Source organism: Rhinolophus sinicus, chromosome 3 (genome assembly GCF_057876585.1).
Source record: "Rhinolophus sinicus isolate RSI-liver-muscle chromosome 3, RSI-T2T, whole genome shotgun sequence".
Taxonomy (NCBI): domain Eukaryota; kingdom Metazoa; phylum Chordata; class Mammalia; order Chiroptera; family Rhinolophidae; genus Rhinolophus; species Rhinolophus sinicus.
The window spans coordinates 82,708,391-82,724,098 of NC_142503.1; positions in this window are offsets into that span (position 1 = coordinate 82,708,391).

The following is a 15,708-nucleotide window of genomic DNA, read 5'->3' on the forward strand; positions in this document are numbered from 1 at the left end:
GTCATTTTGGTGACAGCGTTGTTCAAGTGTTCTTTTATGCCTGCTAATATTCAGATTTTTTCTATCTATTTCTAAGACAGGAATGTTGAATCTTTGACTTTAATTGTTCATTTGTCTGTTTCTCTTTTCACCCCTATCAATAGTTGCTTTGTGTATTTTTTAAATTATACTTGACATTCAATGTTTTATATTAATTTCAGGTGCAGAACATAGTGCTTAGACATATAATTTATGAAATGATCCCCTGATAAGAGCAATACCCACCTGGCATAGTAATAGTCACTATAATATCATTGACTATTTTTTCTTTGCTCTAATGTATAACCCTGTAACAAGTTTGTAACTACCAATTTGTACTTAATTCCTTCACATTTTTCATGCAGCTCCCCAACCTTCCTCCCTTCTGGCAACCATCATTTTGTTCTCCATATCTGTTTCTGTTTTGTTGTTTTTGTTCTTTAGATTCCACATATAAGTGAGGCCATATGGCATCTGTCTTTCTCTGTCTGAGTTATTTCACCTAGCATAATATTGTCTAGGTCCATCTGTATTGTTGCAAATGGTAAGATCATTCTTTTTTATGACTGAGTAATATTCCATTGTATATGTGTACCACATCTTCTTTATCCACTTGTCTACTGATGGGCACTTGGGTTGCTTCCATATCTTGGCTATTGTAAATAATGCTGCAATGAACATAGGGGTGCATATACCTTTTGGAGTTAGTAGTTCAGATTTCTTCAGATAAATACCCAGCAGTGAATTGGCTGGGTCAGAAGGTAGTTCTATTTTTAATTTTTTTGAGGAATCTCCAAACTGTTTTCCAACTCCATTGCAGATTCCAATTTGCATTCCCACCAACACTGCACGAGGGTTCCCTTTCTCCACATTCTCACCAACACTTGTTTGTTGATTTACCATTTTTTCCTCTTTTCATTCAATATATTTTACAAAATTTTTTCTGAATGTATTGCTATGTTCTAGAAATTATGTTTTATAATAAAGAATTTTTTTAAAATTTGCTGCATGTAAGAATATCACAAGTTTGTTGGAAAGCCAACATAAACTAATAATTTCCACATAATCTCTAATACAGTTTTAAAAGCTTTCCTAATGTCAAATTATTGCTCACATATTTCAGTGTCTTCCTAATCTCTTCTGAATATTTTTTGACAAAGTCCATTGCTTTGATTTTTTTCTGATACTTTCCCACCCATTGTCTTTCTCAGGCTATTAATCCCAGATTGGTTTCTACACCCAACTGCTAAGTTATATTCTTATTTTAGGCACTTTCTTCCAGCCCTGCCTGAATTTAGCTGACTGTCCTTGGTTATTTTTGTTTATCATCAGATTTAACCCATTTATGCCACTTTTGGTTTACAATGATTACTTGGTTAACCATATTATATACTTGTATATGTATGCATATAATCATTATATATACATAAATACATATATACGTGTGTGTGTGTGTGTGTGTGTGTCCCTATGTGTTAAAACTGAAGACAAGGCTATTTTATTTTATTCTGCTTTTTACAAAAAATCTGTTTGGGCATATAAATACCAGTGTCTTCCCCGTATCCATGGTTTTGTTTTCTATGGATTCAATTACCCCTACTCATCCTTGGTGTGAAAATATTAAACGGAAAGTTCAGAAATAAACTAGTCACAAGTTTAAAATTGTACATCATTATGAGTAGCATGATGAAATCTCACACCTTTGCCCAGAATGTCAATCATCTTTTTGTCCAGCATATCCACACTGTAACCCTGCTACCCACCTGGCAGTCACTCAGTTAGTATCTTGGTTATCAGGTCGACTTCCTCAGTATTGTAGTGATTGTGTTTAACCCTTCTTTTACTTGCCAGTGGCCTCCAAATGCAAGAGTATTGATGCTGGCAATTTGAATATGCCAAAGAAAAGCTGTCAAGTGCTTCCTTTAAATTAAATGAGTAGAATACAATAAGATATTTTGGGAGAGACCACATGCACATAACTTTTAGTGCATTATATTGTTACAATTGGTCTATTTTATTATCAGTTATTGTTGTTAATTACTGTGGCTAATTTAAAAATTAAACTTTATTATAGGTATGTTTGTATGGGAGAAAACCATTATATATGTATGTGTGTGTGTGTGTGTATATATATATATATATATGTAAGTTTCGATACTATCCACGGTTTCAGGAATCCAGTGGGGGTCTTTGAACATATGTCCTGGGGATAAGGGGTCTACTATACATTGGCTATTATAATCTATAAAGATTCATTTTATTCCAGCGTTTCTCTCTCAGGAAACATTTTATGCTCTGTGTATTTCATGAAAATGCAATGCTTTCTCTTTTAAAAACTGTTCAGCCTGACTGCTGAATGTAGTTTAAAAGCCATCTGGATGATTGTGGACTCAGAGAGGTTGATTGGTTGTTACGGCCTTATTGATTTTTCAAGTAAAAGAATACTGAATCTTTTTTTTTTTTTCCTCCTGAAAACTCCTATATTCTATTTTTTCTGCACACAAACTATACCAGACAAAGGCAATAAAGTGGGAGTGTCTATCATAGTTAACCCTTCCAGGAGCTTTAAAAATCTTTGGGCAATCACACTCCATGGAGGCATCAGAATACAGTGTTTAGACTGGCTGTCTAGACAGTAGGAAATGACCATCTGACAGCCCCAGCTATGTAATAGACTGTTTATGCATACTGAGTTATGGTGCAGTTATGAGTTGCTAAATGTCTACACGGAAACCTAAAATAATGTTAGCTTGTACCACATTTGCCATGGTGACTCACACTACTGAAATCAGGACCCACAGCTTCTTACTTTATTTAATACTCAGAAGATTACAGTATGCCCATATTCCCATACAGCATTGAATAATTTTATTCACAAAGTGTTTCTGTCATAAGATTTAAGTAATCAAATAGGCTTAATAATTTAGCCATGAAAAACTTAGATTTTTCTTTTTACATATGGAATTGAGACTAATTATTTCGACATATTGAGATTAATTATTTGGATGTATGTGGCATATTTTTGAGGTGGGTTATAGCAAATAATGACTTTTTATGTCTTTGTTTTGTGGAGTGACTAATAAAACTCAGTGACCCAGCTATTCGATGTTGTAGAGATATTTGAATATACAAGATAAGTTCTTACTGGTTGCTAAAAATATTCTTACAAAACCATGTTTATATACCTTTCAATTTTCTTTTGAGTTGTTATTTCTATAGAAGAATTGCTTTTTTTAAATCTAAGGAAATTTGACCTATGTTTATTCTGGGAAGAAGATATTAAAAAAATAAAATTCTACCAGTGAATAATCACCCTCGTGGCCAGTAGATTCTGAAGTTATACATGCTTTTTGACAGTGTGACAGATATATTTTTGTAGTAATAGAATTTTGGCTTAGTTCACTAATCAAAGTATTGACTTTTCTTTAAGTTTTTCTGTAAAACAGATCATTTATGTGTCACTTCTGGATTGTATTTTTGCTACCCCTTTTAAAAAATATCACAATTAAAGTTATGAAATTAATCATTCAGAAAACATTTTGCAGCTTGTTGACTACAGCAAATGAACCAGAAATTTTATATAAACAAAACTTTTCAGACTATGTAACCATTTAAGGCATATCACTGAATAGATTATTTGCCAGGTTAGTTAGTATTTTAGCCACAGGAATCATGGATTGCTAAGTTTTATGTTGCCATACAATTATTATTATTTTTTTTTGCTTTAGATTACTTAAAAATAGAAACCATTTAGGCCGTGATCTTCTTAAGGTATGACATTTGATCTTGAAATGACTATAGACTGATTGAGTAAGGTAATCTGATCCATTTCATAAAAAGTTGTCATTTTCCTGGTCAAAAACAAAAACAAAACAAAACAAAACACTGGTACTGGAATTAAGATATAATGTGTAGAAGTGGTCTTATTAAATAAAAATTCTGTGATAATTATAGTAGGTTTAAAACTTATTTGGGATAACCATTCATTCTTGGAATATTCCTATAAAATAGCCAATGCATATTTTTTTGCCGATGGGAAAAATAATATTTTGTGGTGATTCTCACCTTTTATTTTTCTTCCTCTGATATGTTTTAACTCTAATTTACCTGAGAAATAGGATACACTCTAATTAGTAACAGTGTCACTGTCCTGGCAGTGATTCCTGGAGGGCTGTAAAAGGGAAAATGCCTGGAATTGTTCATCTGTGGTGTGCAATTGAAAAAACTCCCCGGGGAGTTGAGATTAGCATCCTTGTGTCTCAAACTGAATAGCACTAAGTTTATTTCAATATTTAATAGCCTACCATTCATCATTCATTGTGTGGTCTTCAAACAGGTAGTGTACTATTTACCTGTCTTCTATGTTAAGCATAATGGGTAGCTTAGTGAATATTAATTAAAAGATGTTTAAAATAAAACATGTTGTCTTCTAATAAAATCTTACATAAAAATTGAAGAGAGAAGAAAATCCTACATTGAAAATAAGTCTGATGGGGTTTATTTGTCTAAAAATATCAAGTACTAGCTATGTCAGGCACAGGTAAAATAAAACTAAATACAGTGTTTGCCTTTAGGGAGCTCAATTTATAGTAAGAAAGACACATATATAACCATGTTATAATGGGATCAGTTCTACATTTTTTTTTTTTTTTTTTTTAGATATTATGGTAGGACCCCCAGATCATCATTGGTTTTCCTAGCTGTGTGTAGATTGTTAGAGGCAGCATGGTAGAGGAGCAAGAGAGCCATGAAAAGCTTTATAGAAGGAGCCTCATTTGTGATTTTGTTTTGAATCTTTAGTTATGTCTATACACTCAAGTAACTTGATTGTTTTGGGTGAACGTGTAAATCAATTCTGTTCATATAATTTATATGAGGCATTACTGATTCTTGGTGTAATTAGGAAATCATTCATTAAAAATATTTATGGGTAACATTGAGGACTAAAGACTAAATTTTGTAATTTTTTTGTAAAGTTTTTACAAAAACATAAAAGAAAAGAAGATTTTGGATGAAAGGTGATAAATAGGAACATGGACAGGTTGATGTGTGAGTTATTGGGACATGCCAGACAGGTGAGTCCAAAGATGTTGGAATGTGTATATGATGGCTTAGAAAATTCATCAGCACATGGGTGGAGTAGTGAAAATCCAAGCCTGAGTAAAATGTCAGATCAAAGAACACAGGCCAAGGACCTAATTTTCGGGTCCTAGTATGAACACAGCAAACACAAAGGATACTGGTACCATATATTCAGAAAGGAAGAAAAAAATCTGGGAAACCTAGGCCTTAAATTTTTTGATAGTAGACCAATTACCAAAGTTAAGTCCCAATAATATTTTTTGGATTTGCTAATATGAAGGTCTACAATGAAGAGTGACTAGGGAAAAGGGAAGGTGCCAGATTGGAATGGGTTTTCAATGGAATGAAAAGAGTGAGGGAAGCAGAGATGTAGAGTATGGACAATTATTTCAAGAAACATGTACAAAACGGGCACAAGAAAAATAGAGCTAGCTAGAGATACATAGCCAGGAATCCTAGAGTGAGAGACATGGATGAACTTTGTGTATGCTGGAGAAAGAACCAGCAGATAGAAGGATGGAAGATGCAGCAAGGATTGCTATTCCTTATCAGACCTGTTACCTACTGAATGGCATATCCCAGTTGGCTTACTTACTGTATTTAGTAACTTAACGAGAACACATAACCTCTTCCAAATCTTTTCTCAACACTCTATTAATTCAGTGTGTTAGGACTGGTACTCTCTTTCTCAGAGTGAGGTGTCTTGGGCGAACTATGAGAGGAAGTCAAGACATTTGGCCTGTGGTTTCTCCTGCTTTGGGGGGTTGTCTGCTTCTGTGGTTTGTTCGCCTGGGAGCGCACATGAGGAGCACAGACACCGTCCCCCTACCCAGTGGGAATGGGCCCTAGACAGGTGACTAGAGACAGATGCTGCGTCTTAGCCTTCCCGAAGAGAACACACACCATTAAATCAAAAAGAGGTTTCAACTATGTTTTGTTGTTATTTTTAAGTGAACAGTCATATCAGCATCTCAAAGCTATACAAAAGAGAATGATCTATTGTGAGCTAACTCATTCCCATGTACTTCAGAAATAATTGGGTGTTGTAGAAGGAACACTGAGAGTCTAGGCCCTTGGAAGGTGGAAAACAGCCCCTCTCTCACGAACTTACACTACAACTTCAGTCTCCTGCCACCTATTTTCTCTGATTCCCCATAAATTCTTCTCATCCTTGTCTCCAGTATCAGATAACTCTATCGATTCCTACTTTTTGAAGGAATCTGAGACTTTTGCTTTCTTAGATCCTGACTCAGGCTTCCATAAGCATGGACTTCGTTAAGGCTTTGTGATGATTCCACAACAGTACTTCCCATCTACCTACAGGGCATTATGCTGAGTGAAATAAGTCAGACTGAGAAAGACAAATACCATGTGATCTCACTATGTGTGGAATCTAAAGCACAGAATAAACAAAAAACAAAACAGACTCATAGATACAGAGAACAAACTGATGGTTGCTGTAGAGGAGGAGTGTTGAGGGGTTGAGAGACTGGGTAAAAAAGGTCAAGGGATTAAGAAATACAAGTTGGTAGTTACAGAAGAGTCGTAGGGATGTAAAGTACAGCATAGAGAATATGGTCAGTAATATTGTAGCAGCTGAGTTTAATGCTAGTTGTGATCACTTCGTAATTTATATAAGTGCCTGACCACTGTGCTGTACACTTGTAACTAATATAAAATAATATTGAATGTCAGCTGTAATTGAAAAAAAAATTGTAAATATAAAATTTAAAAAGTACTTCCCTTCTCAGTCAAAAAGGAGTATGCTATTGCAAAATCTGAATGACCGCACACTATGGCTCACTTACGAGGATGAGGAAGCATGAGCCCAGGGGTTTACTTTGTAATAATTAGTTTATATTTATGTGAAATGCTGTCTTGAATATGAAACCTTTCTTTCTTTCTTTTTTTTTTTTTATCCATGACTAGACCATATGCTTTGGACCTTTAAGGCTCTAAGGATCAGGCAAAGCTTCTACAAAGTACTCCCTCTCCTTAGCTGGCTGTGTATATACCCTGTCATCTCCACAAGGTGGGGGTGGACATTTCAGGTTTGGGAGAGAAAAGTCCATTTCATAGTTCACAAGGAATATGGTTGGGACAGGACTCACTCCCAGGCACAGGCGTGCTGGGGAATGTGTGTGCACATTCTCTGTTGGAGTGGGTCCCTGCCTGCATGTGCAGGGGCAGGATTTGTAGCTGGCTCCCTCCTCTTCCAGCTTTAGGCTTCATCAGGGAGACCCAGAACCTCGGCACCTGTCTATGCACCATGATGTGAGTCAGTACAGTTATATGACTGTTCTGTAAGTGATGCCTTTAACCATGGCATCCTATGCAACACAACTCGGAGAAACAAAGAAGTTTGTCAGCTTGCCGGGAAGAAGTGGAGAGGGGTGGTTTGGTCTCCCAGGAGTGACAGCGGTGTGCCTATGTGGTGGAGGTTCTACGTCAGTCTCCTCTGCCCACCAGTACGATTTGCCATCAGTCTCTTAAGATAGCTCATCTTTGTAATGCCTATGGGTATTTTCTCTCTCTTTTTAAAAAATCAACCCAATTTAATATTACTTGAAAAGTGAAAATGTTTTCTATTTTTATTGCTTTTCTTCTATTTATTGAGGGGACAAAACCCTCAATGCGCTAAGGATCATTTTGATTTGTTTCTAAGACCTAAGATTTCTTGATTATAAAGTGCCACAACATAAGCACTGAATGGCTCGGTTTGAGGCATCTGAGATGAATGGTGGTACCTAAAACCAGATTTTTTCCTAGGTTTTAACAAGAAAGATGGGTTAATCCAACCACTTTTGAGCAGATCTTTGTAATCTGCAGGTTTAAAAATAAAACAGAACACAATCACCAGCACGCAGAGACCTAATGGCTGAGCTCTAGATCCAAGTGCGATGTTCTGTGTTACAATGACCCATGTGGCTGTTGCTCCCAGGAGGATAAAGCACAGAGATTTTTCATCATCTGGAAATGCAGTTAATGGAGTTTTAATTGAGTGGAACAGAATAGTATATGCATTGCCTTCATTGATATGAATTTGAGTTTAAAATCGGACTGGAATTGTTCTATACTACTCTGCTACTGTGATGTGTGGTAGCAGAACTACTCTTATCACTGGTGAGGTTAATTAAGGGGTGCGGCCGTGGGGGAGGGTGGAAATCCCTTCTTCCTAAGACCTAAGTAACAGGCTTTTGGGGTCTCTTCCATGTGCATAGCATTGGCTGCCAGGACCCACGTGTGAAAATCGGCCTGCCTTCACTCTAAAACGGCCGATGCTGCTCCTGGATTTCAGCACCACTCCTAGGGGTGGACAGGAGGAGGGGGTGGAATTTGCAGGGGAAATGCCCTGGGAGAATTTTTTCTCACATCAGGAGAAGGGGAAGTGTTTTTGTTGTTGTTTTTATTAAAATTTTTTAGGGTACCAATTATTAGCGAAGTTACATAGATTACAGGTGTAGAATTCTGTAATACATCATCTATATATTACATTGTGTGTTCACCACCCAGAGAAGTGATTTTTTTCCCCTCTTTGAAGCCAAGTGGGAAAACAACATTAGGAAAATTTGTTACAAATATTGGGGGAGTGTCTGAAAGAAGTGGAAATTAGGATGTGATTCGTTTTTGAAAATCTGCTTAGATCCGTTCTAGCTCCAAGTAGAACCAAGGAAAGAGAGTGGAGAGAGATGGCAGAGAGGGTGGCCGTGGTGCAGGCTCCACTGCTCGTGTTTGAGTCCAAAATATGAGGTTTCCCTCAGCAGGAAGTATAAAACATGAGTCATATTGCCAGTATCCCACTCAAGCAGGCTATTCACTGAACAAACAACTCCAGCACTGAGGGGCTGCGTGTGAACAGCTACAAATAGAAGAGTTTAAGCTGGATCCAGATAACCCACATCAGGTAATTTTGCAGGTCTGAAGTCCCATAATGTAACATCACATCACACAACAAAGTACTGTAAGGGTGTGAATCCTGACGGCAGAGAAGGTATGGTCTAAGGGATGGTGGCCGTCCAAAAGCAGTGGTCTGCAAGCAAGTAAAGAGAGCTTTACCTTTGACAATCATTCCTGTTTTCAACCACCTAGAAAAGCAAGCATCTGTAATGTAAAAGGAACATGAATGTTGTAGAGCTTTTCCTTGAATATGAGATTAGAAGTGTTAAGCAGATTACACAGATTTCTTTTTTGTTTGTTTGTTTGTTTGTTTTTTGGTTTGTTTGTTTGTTTTTTTAACCTAACAAAACTAGAAAGAGTTAGGCTCAATTAGAATTCCATGGAAGAATAAACAGCGTATCTCAATAGGACCCAAAAACAAGGTTGAAACAAGAAAATGGAAACTTTATGCACTTTATGAAAAGGGTTGAGACTCCTTAGTAAACCGGTCCAGCAGTGTTCTGAAGACAGCAGATCTTTAAACTTTAATGACTATAATAGAAATTTTCCCTTCAGTTTAAAGAGTGTGGAAACCACAGTGCCCTATACAATCTCCAGAGCCGGCTCATTACCTTGTAGAGAAACTGCCAAAAGATTTTCTCCCCCATCCTACTTACGTCTGTGCACATGAAGTGCTCTGCATAGAAATACCTGACTTGATTCAAATTGGGATCCTAATATCTGTGAATTCTTTCATTTGGTAGGCTCAGCGAAGTAAGGATATGTTGGGAGACACTACTGAATCATTGGTGTCCCATAATTCTATGTCTGTGAACTTGGGTATATTTACCACATCCCTCACATTTTTTGTAGCTGGACCAGAAGCCTGTGTATCTCTTTATGGAACTCATGCAGACCAATGCTTTTGCTTAAGCATCACTATTAGTGCATGGAAGACCCAGTCGGCTTACAGGTAGCCCTGTCTTTGGATAGGGATGGAGTGGAGGGAAGAAGTCTGTGAGGATTAGCTGTCTTGGGCACAGGCGATGGGAGCCGAGTTCTCTCAGCCATCCAGAATTATGGTTTAAATACAGGTTTGGGCAGAGATCTATGGCATATGAGATTTGCCTCAGTATTTTGTATTTCCAGTTATTCAAGGGAGCCAACAATGTCTTCGGGATTCTAGCACTCAGTTTAGGGAATGCCGATGGGTACCCACTGTTGTGAATTCTATAGTGGGAAGGTCTATTACTCCTCTTCATATCACTAATCTGTAGAACACCAGGCGCCTCACAGGACCCAAGACAGGTAGCAATCACTAAATGTGTGAAGGGGTCTTCGTCTCTTTAACAAGGAGCTGGCTTGTCTTTTTGTTTGTTTGTTTGTTTTTCATTTTTAGATAATGCTTTTCTATAAGTTTTTAAGTTAAATAGCCCAGGGTAATTCAGTTTGCACCTTCACAAAGGGCAGGTACACAGTATTCAGTCTAGAGCTGAATTCATCTCCTTCAGATTAGATTGTTGATATAGACCTCAAAGCTTACTAGCTTTACAAACATACTTCCAATGATCATCTAAGTCATTTGTCACGTGTGAAGCTCCAGATGTATGAGGACTTTAACAACTTTTAAGAGACAAAGAAATTATGTACCTTCTCCAAAAGTCATAGGATCCGAAGAAAATGATTGAGACTAGTTCTCAAATAAATAAAAGGAATGTAAATGTCTGTTACTGGTGGACTTACTAAGCACTGGATTTATAGGAATAGTTGATCATTTAATGTCATTCCATTGCCTTAGATTTCTATTCATGGTTTTAATATAGAGTTCAGTTAGAAAATAAAAAAAGGGGGCTTTTATTCTTTTATTATATTATCTTAGGTCATAAAGTAATACAAAGCGTTGTGCACATGTAAGGAAAATGTGGTACTTGAGATTGTTAGGGTTATAGAGGTCAGCATCTGCATACTGTAAACAGCATGTCCTAAAATGACAATAAAGATCCAAGTGCAGTCTGTAATATATTCAAAGAGTTCTAATTAAAAATCACAAGATTTTACATCATTTTATGTCATTATTTGAAAGCACAAGCTAATACCTACACTAATTTACTTTTGCACTTATGTTTTAATCATGGAACCAACCCAATTATTACTTCAGGACTTGGGAAGGATCAGAAAGGAAAACTTGCAATTTCTGTATGTATAATTTTGTTTAATGTTTTTGTTTTCTCCATGTGACTATGGAATGCAAGTTTAGTGTATTCCTTTTTTTTATACTACTGTTCTTAATTATTAGCATTTAAAATATTGCATTGAGTCTATTTTCTTGAGGTGCTCTTCAAAGCCCAATATAGCCTTTCGTACAAACTGCCCAGACTTGTAGGACTTAACCATCTAAAAACCAGGAAGCCTCTATTTGTATATTTTGTTAATGGATAAGTCACCACAATCTGCTTCCTTTACTTTAAACTGAATTTTTCTTTACATCTGGAATTTTTTTTTATCGCACATTGATCTAAAGAGGCCCATTGAGTTTCTCTGCATCAGAATCCTTTGAATAATTTTTAATAAGCACACATTTAACTGAATCTCCAAAGTGCCTTTTTTACCATCTACTTTCTTCATATTGATGGCCCCACACAACAATTCAAGCACTGAATTTATTCCACTACCAAATGAAGTACTTTTTTTTCTTTTTAGAAATTCTTTTTGCAGCTGTCAAACTGAGAAAGCTTGCTGAGCAAGTGGCCCAAAATTTTAAGGGATAATAATGTATATCATTTTAGTTGGTATTTTCTATTTCTAATATTATCTTTTCTCCTTATTCCTTCTGGACTGGGATTCAGTACAGACAATGACTCCCAATTTTAAACTTCTGCTTCTACTCTTATCTTGTCTTACAGGGGACCTGTTAACCAAAATGTGAACATACGGACATATATGAGATAACATAAGAGAGTAACTCTCTCTTGTTACAAGGTGGCAAAGATAAATATTTTAAATTACACCATTTTTATGCTTCATACCTACTATAATTTTCTTCGCTTTTAACTTTATACTTCTATGTAATGCTAAATTTTTCTTGAGGGTTTAGAGACCCTTCATTAGTGTCTCTATTACACAGGTAAACAATTTACCATATATTTTGATATGATGCTTTCCCATTTCATGGTATTAATTTCCTTTTATTTATGGAGGATATTTGGTTTTAAGTTTAAATATTTAAAACTTTTTTTACATATTCGTGAAATTGGGAGTTTTAATTCATTCACACAGTCACATGCATATATTTATTGGGCGTAAGCATGTGAGCCAGAATAAGTTTAGATTCAGGGGGATACAGAAATGAATAGATGGGTATTTCCTTCCAAGAATGCATAGTCTAACGATGGGTGGCAGAGGCACATGCTGTTACATTATAATGGGACCAGTATTATAATAAAGTTAAGCAGTAAATTTCATAAAATTAGGAAAAGAAAATACTACTTTTACACAGAGCAGCTGTTAAATGATATCAGATAAAATATAAAAATTTTCTGGGAGAAGAAGAAATTGGTACACCTAGAGGAAAGAGGCAACATAAACAATTCTTAGAAGCAAATATTTTATAGATATTAACCAGATTGGTTTGGATGGTCTCATCAATCTCTCAGTCTCCCAAAATGGAACGCTTGGAGTGACTCTCAGCTTAAGTTGAAGGAGAGATGATGGGAGGTACAGCTAGAAAAATAAGTACATGCATATTTAATTAAAGCTAAGCTTGTGCCCATCGTATCCTATCGTGTTTCCCAGAAAATAAGACCTAACCGGACAATCAGCTCTAATGTGTCTTTTGGAGCAAAAATTAATACAAGACCTGGTCTTATTTTACTATAACATAAGACCAGGTCTTATATATAATATAATATAATATAATATAATATAATATAATATAATATAATATAATACTAGGTCTTACATTAATTTTTGCTCCAAAAAACATATTAGAGCTGATTGTCTGTCTAGGTCTTATTTTTGGGAAAACAGGGTAGGTACTTCCCCTATTTAACATCTTTTATTTTTCACCACAATAATACCTCTATGTCAGGTACTAGTATATAACTTCTACAGAGAAGAAAATGAACATAAGATATTACATTTAAAAATATTAACTGATTAGCAGCCATGCCCCAAGCACTTGCTGACTGCTTGCCCAGGCTGTTTCCAGCATACCAGTAAAGAGCATCGGTTGCAAGGTTAAAGAATTGTGGCTTTGTCCTAAAGTAAGAGGAAAGCAAGTATTCGCATGATTAAACCTTAGATTGAGAAAGAATACTAGTAGTCAGTCCTGTGGATAATGGCACTGGAGCAAGGATTATCAGATGGAAGGTCATTCTAATGGACAAGGCAGTGGATAGTAACTGTCCTAAACAACACAGACAGGACAAGTGATTCCCTCTGCAGAGAGTGGAATGGATCGATGTTAGGAAGAGGATTTAAGAGAACACAGATGAAGACGGGAGATCTTTGATGTAAGAGAACCTTTTATGTGTCAGATATTCTATGCATATCTGTACATTGTGTCACTTGAACCCCCAGAGTAACCTTACTCCTTTGCTCAATTAGCAAATGTTTGTGATATCGTGTAAGGAGCAGGGGATATGGAAGTGAATTAAAACAGTGTCTGCTGCCAAGGAGTTTATAGCATAAAATACAGCTATAGGGTATTGTTATGACTCCTTTGTAAATGTAGAAAGATCAAATCAGAGCAATTATGTCCTCCAATTCGCATAGTGCCTTAGCCTTTCATTGCCATCTCCCAGTCTTTTGAGCCCCTTTCTCACATTTACACCAAGGGAGTCCAGTATCTCCACTTATTTTTGGTAAGTCATGGATGTATACAGCTTCAAGTCGCTATTCCAGCACACAATTATAGGACTTGCCCCAGGTGTTGTCAGAACATTAAATATTAATTTTTGAACGAGTAGACACATGACAGTAAGATTTTCCTTGTTCAGTCTGATATTCCGCTTCATGTTCTAGTCTGAGTCGCTGAGATTCATTCATACATGTGTTTCCCTGGTTGCTGCCAGTACAACATAGCCAAGTACTAAAAGTTCATTGGCATGTCATCTATTTCTTACTGGAGAAGGGATTTTATTTTACTTCAAGTTGTGCTGTTTGTCTGAAGGCAATGAGGGGAGCTGTGGCAGATGTAGGAAAAACGAGTACCATCAGAAAAGGCTTCTGTGTCATCTAAAGTCATTGCACAATTTCCGGTCAACAAATTGTTGATTGATGGATTAAATGAGGCTCCTCCTAGTAATGCATCAGATTCAGAGAATTTGGGGATTCAAGGGTCTCAGGCTCATCTAACAAATATGCCCATCATAAATTTCTTAGTTCTACTGTTTTCTCATCAAGGATGTGAATTTGACAAAAGACCTTTAAAACTGTGTGTTTGGTCTCCTTTGCAATTCTTTCATGACTATAATGATATCTTGGGCTGCTTTTCAGCACAGTCTGCCATTCAAGAGATGAGAACCTCCTTAAAAATGAGAAACCCTCTGGCTTTCACATTGTAGCTTGAATTGGCAAATGGCTTCCCTGAGCTTTTTTTTTTTTTTTAAATCTCCTATACCCCTCAAAATTTCTAGTTCTATGAATAGACCCTAGCTTACTCCATAATTTTAAAATTGATGATAACCTTAGTAATTATGAATCCACAGCCTGTAAGGGGTTATCATGATCCCAAATACCACTAGTAGCAGGGTGCATTATTGTCAACTTGTGAGTAAGTGGGCCTAAAGTTGGCTTAGTCATGCCCATCATCAACCTCATCTCTAAAGCAAGTGTGTGTAAAAGGGGGGAAAGAATAAATGTGTGATTTGGAGATTGTGTAGTTGACATTTTATCCTTGGCTTTTACACTGTGGTAGATATGAAAGCACCAGGATGCTTTGGAGAAACATAAAACCCCTCCCTCCATGGGGTCCAGACTCTGTAGACCCTATAGTTCCATCTAGGATGCCACCTGCTCCATCAGGAGAAGCAGTGAAGGTTTCATAGAAACCAGGCCAAATTGCTGGTATCCTCTATGGGCTATTGCATCTTCTTTCCTGTTCCTTAGCATCTGTGTTGGAATGCTAATAATTTCGTGTTTCCACACCACTGAATCCATCCCCAGTAGCCCATGAGTCGAGAACATACAGGGCCATGTGCACCAAAACCAGTATAATATCTGGAAAGAGAAATGTCTGGAAGGCATTCACGATAACCCTGAAAACTCTACACAGACCTCAGTTTTCTTCCCGGGATAGACAGGAAAGCTCTGAACCTGTGCCAAGGAAGAGGGTATTCAGCCAGAACTGGACCCTTTACTTCAGCTGAGATCACCTAAGAATCCCAAAAGGGGGAGCTGCTGAGTTTAATCAGTTAGTCAGACTCAATCTTAGCTAGTTCTCAGACTTACATTATTTTCACTTGTTCTCCCATTACTCAACTCTTGGCTCTGTAATTTTAGATTCATATTCCTTGGTCCTTTTGAATTAGTCCCCACCCAGCAGTTGCAGTTCAGTTCTTTGCTCACAGGTCTCCACTCTCTGCTCATCACATTAATCCTGACATTCCAGTTCTTTTCTGGTGGTAACTGCTTACTCTGGACCTCAACTGGCACAATCCAAGGTCACTAATTCACTCAGCCAGCATCTCACTCAGGCGTCCAACTTTCAGCAAGGTAGAAGAAAAGTGGACA